The sequence below is a fragment of the Procambarus clarkii genome, chromosome 77 (genome assembly GCF_040958095.1).
Source record: "Procambarus clarkii isolate CNS0578487 chromosome 77, FALCON_Pclarkii_2.0, whole genome shotgun sequence".
Taxonomy (NCBI): domain Eukaryota; kingdom Metazoa; phylum Arthropoda; class Malacostraca; order Decapoda; family Cambaridae; genus Procambarus; species Procambarus clarkii.
Genome location: NC_091226.1, coordinates 13,830,642 through 13,840,641, shown reverse-complemented (window position 1 = coordinate 13,840,641; position 10,000 = coordinate 13,830,642). Strand labels below are relative to the sequence as shown.

General features: G+C 42.5%; 1 protein-coding gene across 4 annotated transcripts in view; it reads right to left on the bottom strand.

Annotated features, from left to right (window-relative positions):
* Positions 1-10,000, bottom strand: part of LOC123747159 (uncharacterized) — a 471,756-nt gene that overhangs the window by 188,503 nt on the left and 273,253 nt on the right. Inside the window, exon 2 of one of the 4 annotated variants that reach the window (XR_011224893.1) lies at positions 6,821-6,866. The exons of the other annotated variants lie outside the window; for them this stretch is intronic. The gene's annotated coding sequence lies outside the window, so the exon portion shown is untranslated. The remainder of the gene's footprint in view (positions 1-6,820; positions 6,867-10,000) is intronic. 4 annotated transcript variants of the gene reach the window in all.

Genomic DNA, 10,000 nt, shown 5'->3' with positions numbered 1-10,000 from the left:
ACTGTGAGAGGATTTAGATGGAGTCTTATAGGATATAGTCGCTCACTATGAGGTGTAGGGGAAGCAATTTCTTACCACCATTCCGTCTACATGGCGGTTTTGGATGATAGTGAATGGTTGAATGGTTCAGTCGTTCAGTGGTTCAGTCGTTCACTGTTCCTTGTGAACAGTGATTCACTGTTCCATGCATCTTTGCCGAAGCTGGTGGAAATAACATTTAAATAAGATTGGGAATGAATAGGTACTTCCTCGCCTGTGGACAATAGGCTAAATGTATGTCTTCTTGGGTTTTCAAGATAGCACACGATAGCCAGAACAGGAAAGTATTAAGCTTTCAAGGCTATAACAAAAGATATCAAGACAGTACACAGACTGAATCACAAGATATTTACAGTATTTGAATATATATACAAAAATCAATGTGTACCTTTTCAACTTTTTCAATCCTTCTTATATATTATTCTTCAGTAACGAGAGATAATACGTCAAAAAACTGGTGTTTCGTCTCTGCGAGGAGAAAAACGTGCATTTATGCAACTCAAAGATGCTTGAAGCCCAAAAGGCTCGTACCTCAAGCGATCAATCAACATAAGACACCTTTGAGACGCTCAAACGAACAAAACTGCAGAAAGACAAGTGGTTTTATCACGTAGAGAACACGACCTACTACGGGCTCACCATAGCCCGTGCTACTTGGAATTTTAAAAACATGAATTTTAAGCCAGCCAGCCAGATATATAGCCAGCCAGCCAGATATATAGCCAGCCAGCCAGATATATAGCCAGCCAGCCAGATATATTAGCCAGCCAGCTAGATATATAGCCAGCCAGCTAGATAGCCAGCCAGCCAGATATATAGCCAGCCAGATATATAGCCAGCCAGCTAGATATATAGCCAGCTAGCTAGATAGCCAGCCAGCCAGATATATAGCCAGCCAGATATATAGCCAGCCAGCTAGATATATAGCCAGCCAGATATATATAGCCAGCCAGATATATATAGCCAGCCAGATATATATAGCCAGCCAGATATATATAGCCAGCCAGATATATTAGCCAGCCAGATATATATAGCCAGCCAGATATATTTAGCCAGCCAGATATATTAGCCAGCTAGATATATAGCCAGCCAGCCAGATATATTAGCCAGCCAGCCAGATATATATAGCCAGCCAGCCAGATATATATAGCCAGCCAGCCAGATATAGCCATTCCTATCCCCCCCCCTTCCCCCAGCAAGTCACGTCACGAAGAACATTAATGGGGTTTTGGTGTAGACCCCCCCCCCACTCCCCCCTCTCCCCCTCCCCCCCCACTCCCCCCTCTCCCCCTCTCCCCCTCCCCCCACTCCCCTCTCTCCCCCCCCCCACCCCGCAGCATCCGGCAACACCCAGGACACTCTTGGCCCTGTGTGGGTGGGGGGAGGGGGGGGGGGCCGTCAACCCCCTCCTTCTCTTTATCCTCTTTCGTCTCACTAGTGACGTTTTGGGGTGATCCTAGACGTCATGGGTTCGAATCCTGGCAGGGTAAATTAGAGTTCTTAGTTATCTATGCCTTGCGTGTTCCTGTAGCCGTTCTCACAGTTTATATATATATATATATATATATATATATATATATATATATATATATATATATATATATATATATATTATAATTACAATGTTTAAATTATCCCTGACGATATAAATGAGGGGAATTTGTAAGGCAGGGCCCAGGAGCTAAGTCTTGACCCGTGTAAATATATTTAAATGAGTACATGTTAGGTGAGGGAGGGAATTATTAGGGTGAAAGCGCCAAGCCATTACGACTATATAGCACTGGGAAGGGGTCAGGATATAAGGATTTGGGATGGGACGGTGGGAAAGGAATGGTGCCCAACCACTTGTATCTACGTGTACCCAAATGTAGGTGACACATGTGGTACATAGTTGACACATGTAGCACACAGGTATGTGTACAAAATATATATGTTAACATTACATATACTCTCGCTGGTTGGACAAGTAAAATTCCCCCATTTTTGAATTTATATCAGCAATTATTTCAACATTTGTACTGCTAATATGAATGTTTACTGTACCGGCTTGCATAGTATGCAATTAACACACACAACGGTTATACGGAACTTTACAATACGTTTTAAAATTCAAATCGTCATATTACACTCCTTTCTTTAACCTGAAAATAGTTAATATATATTTATACATATAATTGTTTAGAATTAGAAAATATTTACAATATACACACTGAAGGAATTTTTTTCTTAAATAGTCTAACAAATTGGAACCTAACTTGAAATTTGTTGCAATTTTGTGATACAAAGTGTTTAAACAATCAAGTTTATTGCTTGTTTAATGTCACTTGCCAATTGCAATTCGTCAAATGCTGTATTGTGAAATAACTACGAATTTGAAAAATGGATTTTAAATTTATTTGTAAATTGTATGAGGTCCGATTCTTCACGATGGCGTTATTATATATATATATATATATATATATATATATATATATATATATATATATATATATATATATATATATATATATATATATATATATATATATATATTTCGTACCTAGTAGCCAGAACGCACTTCTCAGCCTACTATGCAAGACCCGATTTGCCTAATAAGCCAAGTTTTCATGAATTAATTGTTTCTCGAACACCTAACCTACCTAACCTGACCTAACCTAACTTTTTCGGCTACCTAGCCTAACCTAACCTATAAAGATAGTGTAGGTTAGGTTAGGTAGGGTTGGTTAGGTTCGGTCATATATCTACGTTAATTTTAACTCCAATAAAAAAAAATTGACCTCATACATAATGAAATGGGTAGCTTTATCATTTCATAAGAAAAAAATAGAGAAAATATATTAATTCAGAAAAACTTGGCTTATTAGGCAAATCGGGCTTTGCATTGTAGGCCGAGAAGTGCGTTCTGGCTACTAGGTACGACATATATATATATATATATATATATATATATATATATATATATATATATATATATATATATATATAAAATATTATTTATGTTTTAATATAATTAAGCTACGTCTCTACAGTATTGTTATACATTTTGTGTACTCAAATGTGCTTGTGAGGGTTGAGCTCTGGCTCTTTGGTCCCGCCTCTCAACTGTCAATCAATTGGTGTACAGGTTCCTGAGCCTACTGGGCTCTATCATATCTACATTTGAAACTGTGTATGGAGTCAGCCTCCACCACATCACTGCCTAGTGCATTCCATCCGTTAACTACTCTGACACTGAAAAAGTTCTTTCTAACGTCCCTGTGGCTCATTTGTATATTCAGTAAAGAGAATGATTGAGGAGTTAATATCATACATTTGGTATTACATGTATACATTATGATTATACATGCACTGCATACATGTATAATCATAATTTTTCCCAATGTTTAATACCCAAAAATCTCCCTTTAAAAGACAATAAAGTCGTAATGGCTTGGCGCTTTCCCCTAATAATTCACTCCCTTCAAACCCTTTAAAAGAACCGTATTAAAAGAAGGAAACTATCAGGGGGAAAGCGCCAAGCCATTACGACTATATAGAACTGGGAAGGGGTCAGGATTTGGGATGGGACGGGGGAAAGGAATGGTGCCCAACCACTTGTGGACGGTCGGGGATTGAACGCCGACCTGCATGAAGCGAGACCGTCGCTCTACCCTCCACCCCAAGTGATTGGGCGTATAGGTATAGGATTATATTGACGAATTTCAGGAATTACTGAACTATGGAATTGCCTCGTGCGACGAGTGACAATGGTCCTTACGTCCCTGGTATCGAAGGGTGATTATAACAGCCTTGTAAGGGGCCCCCAGAGTGGTAGATTAGGGGTCCCATCACAGCGAACAGCTGAAACAAGTATAAACAGAAAGGGGCCCCCAATATACACTTTAGGGCCACAGAAGAATAATTCCCGTCGGTTTGAGGGCCATTCAAAGTACCCCTACGATACAAGGCACTGTGGGACGAGCGAACTAGCCAGGGGTGCCAATATCAATTACATCTAGCGAGGCTGAGGGCCATTAACACCAATGGCAGGGTTGGAGTGCCTAGCTGGCACTCAGGGCCAGACCTGACAGTGAGGTGGGGCCCAGGAGCTGGGGTAGAGCCCTGGTATTGTAGAGGAGTGCTGTGTACTGTCCACCACACTGTCTCCAGGTCTACCACACTGTGTCTCCAGGTCTACCACACTGTGTCTCCAGGTCTACCACACTGTGTCTCCAGGTCTACCACACTGTGTCTCCAGGTCTACCACACTGTGTCTCCAGGTCTACCACACTGTGTCTCCAGGTCTACCACACTGTGTCTCCAGGTCTACCACACTGTGTCTCCAGGTCTACCACACTGTGTCTCCAGCTCCACCACACTGTGTCTCCAGCTTGCTATAGGACAAAGAAACTCTCTCTCTCCTCCCTCACTATCTCATTATTCCTTCAGGGATTACAACGGTCTGTAATTACATTCCTTCCTTGTATTATCCGTGCGAGAGAGGGAGAGGGAAGAGGAGAGAGAGAGAGAGAGAGAGAGAGAGAGAGAGAGAGAGAGAGAGAGAGAGAGAGAGAGAGAGAGAGAGAGAGAGAGAGAGAGAGAGAGAGAGAGGGGGGGAGAGAGACAGAGACAGAGAGAGACAGAGAGAGAGAGAGAGAGAGACAGAGAGAGAGAGAGACAGAGAGAGAGAGAGACAGAGAGAGAGAGAGAGAGAGAGAGAGAGAGAGACAGAGAGAGAGAGAGAAAATACAAGTAGACTTGATGTCACAGAGACATTCTCTCTCTGTCTCTCTGTCTCTCTCTCTCTCTCTCTCTCTCTCTCTCTCTCTCTCTCTCTCTCTCTCTCTCTCTCTCTCTCTCTCTCTCTCTCTTTCTCTCTCTGTCTCTCTCTCTCTCTCCCAGCACTGAAATGCTTCACTCATTAGACAGGACCCAATCACAGATATCAATCTAGCTTTGATTGATTGACAATCAATCAATATAACACAATCAATGATATATTTATAACAAAACGATACTCCAGAAACCAGAGAAAACGATAATGCTTTAGGTAATATTCCTTAAAAGCTGTATCACGTCATTAGAGGATAATTTTAATGCATATTTCCTGTTTCCTTTCTTAAGTGCTGACGAAGTACTCCAGTGATTGGCAACTTCAGAGAGAGAGAGAGAGAGAGAGAGAGAGAGAGAGAGAGAGAGAGAGAGAGAGAGAGAGAGAGAGAGAGAGAGAGAGAGAGAGAGAGAGAGAGAGAGAGAGAGAGGTGGAAATGAAGAGGAAGAGGTGCAAATGCCATGGAAATGTTAATTCAAAAACAGATACATTTTGAAGGTGCAAAATATACATTTTTGATATACATATACATATACATCTTCTGGTGTGTGGTTTAGTCATATCTTCAGGAAGGTTATTGTGACTGATCGTTTCCAAAAGATGAGTACCCGGTAGTGCCCGGGTCTCCCCAATAATCATCATTACTACTTTTCATATTTTTTAACGTAATTTTACAAACCAATATTTGTATAACTTTTTCTGCATTTTCAAGGGATAGATTTTCTATATCTCAGATATCCACAGAAAAAAATTACAACACTGATTTGTTTATTATATTCCCGTAAGACTTGATTAATTGTTTGATTTGCTAATACGAAATTGCTGACAGGGTGATTAGTACTCAAATTCATCAGTTCCAATTGTTTGACTTGTTTAACTGCTGTAAACACAACTTGTTTACAAGGGATAATTACCCGAAGAATTTTGATAACTGTCTTGTCATTGTAACAATGTTATCGAAATTTTCAACTGTATGAGTAATCTTGAGGTTATCTTGAGATGATTTCGGGGCTTTTAGTGTCCCCGCGGCCCGGTCCTCGACCAGGCCTCCACCCCCAGGAAGCAGCCCGTGACAGCTGACTAACACCCAGGTACCTATTTACTGCTAGGTAACAGGGGCATTCAGGGTGAAAGAAACTTTGCCCATTTGTTTCTGCCTCGTGCGGGAATCGAACCCGCGCCACAGAATTACGAGTCCTGCGCGCTATCCACCAGGCTACGAGGCTCCCCCATTTTTTATTTTCAGGCTATTCTATTATTGCATTGTATTGTATTACGGGACGCTGTATCATTTGAGGCTACTCTAGTAGAAAAAGCTATTTAAATAAAGTATATTTCGTAAATACAGTACGTTTTCTATATATAATATATTTCAAATATAATTAATTCACTAATTATAAATATCTGAAATTCACCACAGTATCTACGTCAGGTTATCTTGAGGTTATCTTGAGATAATTTCGGGGCTTTAGTGTCCCCGCGGCCCGGTCCTAGACCAGGCCTCCACCCCCAGGAAGCAGCCCGTGACAGCTGACTAACTCCCAGGTACCTATTTTACTGCTACGTTAGCTAACATTTTCAATAGTTTCCTGTTTGTGTTCTTACCTTTGTTCATTGTTTAATTCGTAGTTGTTACAAACCTCATTTGTCTAATTACCAATGAATCTTGCGTTTGAAACTGACATTAGGGGAGCCGGTCGGCCGAGCGGACAGCACACTGGACTTGTGATCCTGTGGTCCTGGGTTCGATCCCAGGCGCCGGCGAGAAACCATGGGCAAAGTTTCTTTCACCCTATGCCCCTGTTACCTAGCAGTAAATAGGTACCTGGGTGTTAGTCAGCTGTCACGGGCTGCTTCCTGGGGGTGGAGGCCTGGTCGAGGACCGGGCCGCGGGGACACTAAAGCCCCGAAATCATCTCAAGATAACCTCAAGATAGAAGACATTATGAACGAATGAAGGAGGAACATTACCTTGAATTAGGTGAGTAGCTACAGGTGTCACTGCCCCATTACCTACCTGTATGGGAGACACAAAGGTAAATAATTAATTAAGACAAGACGGAAACAGTTTGACTTTAAACAAGAAAACAAATAAGAAAATCATCTTTAGAGCACTGAGAGGACTCGAACCAGTGACCAACATCTTCCCCCCTCCCCCCCCCCCAACTCTATCACGAGACAGATTCACTAGATCAAAATGTACGTTTTTCCCCTCAAGATTTTAGGGCAGTTTCAATTTCAATTACAATATCCCATCAGCCATTCCTAACCATGAGTGATTGTAAAGGATTGAGTGATTGTAGACCCGCTGATTGATTATAGACTCGTGAGTTGAATATGAATAACTTCCTGCCCTAAAATAATAATAAAAATAATTATAATAAAAATAATTATAATAAAAATAATTATAATAAAAATAATTATAATAAAAATAATTATAATAAAAATAATTGGAAAGGTTATGAGGTGTGAATTAATGAGGTTATTTCCCCAGTTAATGATAGTAACTGATGCTATTCAATTGGTTCATTACAGACTAAATGGAACCTGGGGCCAGATTCACGAAGCAGTTACGCAAGCACTGACGATCCTGGGGCCAGATTCACGAAGTAGTTACGCAAGCACTGACGCTCCTGGGGCCATATTCACGAAGCAGTTACGCAAGCACTTACGATCCTGGGGCCATATTCACGAAGCAGTTACGCAAGCACTGACGCTCCTGGGGCCAGATTCACGAAGCAGTTACGCAATCACTGACGATCCTGGGGATAGATTCACGAAGCAGTTACGCAAGCACTGACGATCCTGGGGATAGATTCACGAAGCAGTTACGCAAGCACTTACAAACCTGGAGCCAGATACACGAAGCAGTTACGCAAGCACTTACGAACCTGGAGCCGGATTCACGAAGCAGTTACGCAAGCACTTACACACCTGGAGCCAGATACACGAAGCAGTTACGCAAGCACTTACAAACCTGGAGCCAGATACACGAAGCAGTTACGCAAGCACTGACGATCCTGGGGCCAGATTCACGAAGCAGTTACGCAAGCACTTACGAACCTGGAGCCACATTCACGAAGCAATTACGCATGCAGTAGATATAATAGAGGGGGAAAATGGATTGGTTAGAAAGGCGGGGTCCAAGAGCTAATAGCTCGATCCTGCAATTAGTAAAAACACCGCACATATAACGATTGATACCACAATTCCTCCACAATGAATGTACCCAGGACTCTACCGTCCACTCCATGTACTTAGCGGCTTATATGTACTCTAGAACTGCGCTCTAGCTACCCCAATATACCCCCCTCCCTGAATTGGCACCTCTTGGCAAGCTCCTATTGGCCGAGCTCAAGTTTGGCGAGCCGTGATTGGCTCTTTCAAATACAGTCCGACTTGGTTGGTTGAATTTGAATTTAAAGATATTAACGGATATCATGGCTGCTAGCCCTCGTTATTAAGGCACTCACATAGCCCCTAGCCCCCGTTACTAAGATACTCACATATCCCCCAGCCCCCGTTACTAAGACACTCGCATAGCCCCCAGCCCCCGTTACTAAGATACTCACATAGCCCCTGGCCCTCGTTATTAAGGCACTCACATAGCCCCCAGCCCCCATTACTAAGATACTCACATAGCCCTTAGCCCCCGTTACTAAGACACTCGCATAGCCCCTAGCCCCCCGTTACTAAGACACTCACATAGCCCCTAGCCCCCGTTACTAAGACACATAGCCCCTAGCCCCCGTTACTAAGACACTCACATAGCCCCTAGCCCCCGTTACTAAGATACTCATACAGCCCCTAGCCCCCATTAATAAGATATTCACATAGCCCCCGTTACTAAGACACTCACATAGCCCCTAGCCCCCGTTACTAAGACACTTACATAGCCCCTAGCCCCCGTTACTAAGATACTCACATAACCCCTAGCCCCCGTTACTAAGACACTTACATAGCCCCTAAGCCCCCGTTACTAAAACTCACACAGCCCCTAACCCCGTTACCAAAACCACACGGAAAAGGGCGCCAAATTCAGACTACTACGTCGTAGCTCAGTCGATTAAGACAGCGTCTGGGATGCTCTCGGACGCAGGTTCGAATCCTCGTCACGGCCCTTGTGGATTTGTTCACCTCTACGACATTTGGGTGACAAATACCTCACTTGCAACAATGTATAGTTTGCTCAGCACAAACTATTGCCGATGGTTCGATTAGCTGGTGTAATATATTACAGTTTAAGAGAAATTATTGCATATCGCCTTCACTATATTTGAGATATATAGAAGAGTTGTTACATTCTTGTACAGCCACTAGTACGCGTAGCGTTTCGGGCAAGTCCTTAATCCTATGGTCCCTGGAATACGATCCCCTGCCGCGAAGAATCGTTTTTTCATCCAAGTACACATTTTACTGTTGCGTTAAACAGAGGCTACAGTTAAGGAATTGCGCCCAGTAAATCCTCCCCGGCCAGGATACGAACCCATGACATAGCGCTCGCGGAACGCCAGGCGAGTGTCTTACCACTACACCACGGAGACTGATAAAGCGTATATGTAATACGCTTACATATGAAGGAGAGAATAATTGTGCCAATCGCAAATTATAACCACAAATTATAACAATCATAAATAAAAACAATCAGAACAATAGTTATGATGGAAAAATTATATTAGGGGAATAAATTATACATAATTCTACTTTAAATAAAAAAAAAATAGTTCCTGAATGCACTCAGCGTGCAAACGTGTGTGTGTGTGTGTGTGTGTGTGTGTGTGTGTGTGTGTGTGTGTGTGTGTGTGTGTGTGTGTGTGTGTGTGTGTGTGTGTGTGTGTGTACTCACCTAATTGTGCTTGCGGGGGTTGAGCTCTGGCTCTTTGGTCCCGCCTCTCAACCGTCAATCAACTTGTGAGAGTGTGTGTGTATTTGCTATTTGTATCTTCAGAATCTAGCTATTAGCTCTTGGACCCCGCCTTTCTAACCAAACTATTGTTCTTCTATTATATTTACTAAATATATTTCTAACACACACACCCACACCCAGGAAGCAGCCCGTAGCAGCTGTCTAACTCCCAGGTACCTATTCACTACTACGTGAAAAGGCGCATCAGGGGTGAAAGAAATTCTGCCCCCTCATGTGTTTCCGCC